At 28.8% G+C, this 719-nt stretch overlaps 1 protein-coding gene across 1 annotated transcript in view; it reads right to left on the bottom strand.

The window, feature by feature from the left end:
* LOC107612881 (probable amino acid permease 7) overlaps positions 1–719 on the bottom strand; it is a gene marked incomplete in the record, with an annotated part of 4991 nt that overhangs the window by 3307 nt on the left and 965 nt on the right.

Raw genomic sequence — 719 nt, forward strand, 5'->3', positions numbered from 1 at the left:
TATTCTAATATTCTATCATAAAAGGACTAACACTTGATAGTTTAGAGTTGAATTTTTTTTCTTAAAAAAAATAATTGTACGCAGACAGATCGGAAATCAGAAATATATATACACACATAAAATTTTCACGTGACATGACCATGTGCATAGATTTGTGTTGATTATATTAGATTAGTCATATTAACGGCATAAAGGTTCTATCTTATAAATCAATTATAAAAAATGTACACATAATATAACTTAAGCCATACGAACAATTAATCTGAATCATAACAATCATTCATTTGGGTTTTCTTTTTTTATATATAAAGTGCTGTAACTTTCCAATATACTTTCGTAAGGAGGAGGAGAACTGTGAAGGCAGGGTCATGATCCATGTGGCAGTATTTAATATTATTAAAATTAAATAAAAATAAAAATAAAAATGAGAAAGAGACCGATGAAAAAAGTAAAACAACAGAAGCTGAAGAAATGGTTGCCGTGACATTAACGCATTAGGCGGAAAAAAGAAAAGAAAAAAAAAAGAGATAATTATTTTATATTCTTGCTGGAAAACTTGTTCTTCCTCCCGCTTATTTATAGCCATCCGATACGGCGATACCAAAATTAAAATGCCAAGTCAAAGGGCAGATTCGTAGATAACTATAATTTAGGCATTTAGCTTCGTGTTATATATTCTTTTAAAATAAAACTAACTAAAAATAGGTAACGGAGATTCA

This window comes from Arachis ipaensis, chromosome B01, assembly GCF_000816755.2.
Source record: "Arachis ipaensis cultivar K30076 chromosome B01, Araip1.1, whole genome shotgun sequence".
NCBI classification, from domain to species: domain Eukaryota; kingdom Viridiplantae; phylum Streptophyta; class Magnoliopsida; order Fabales; family Fabaceae; genus Arachis; species Arachis ipaensis.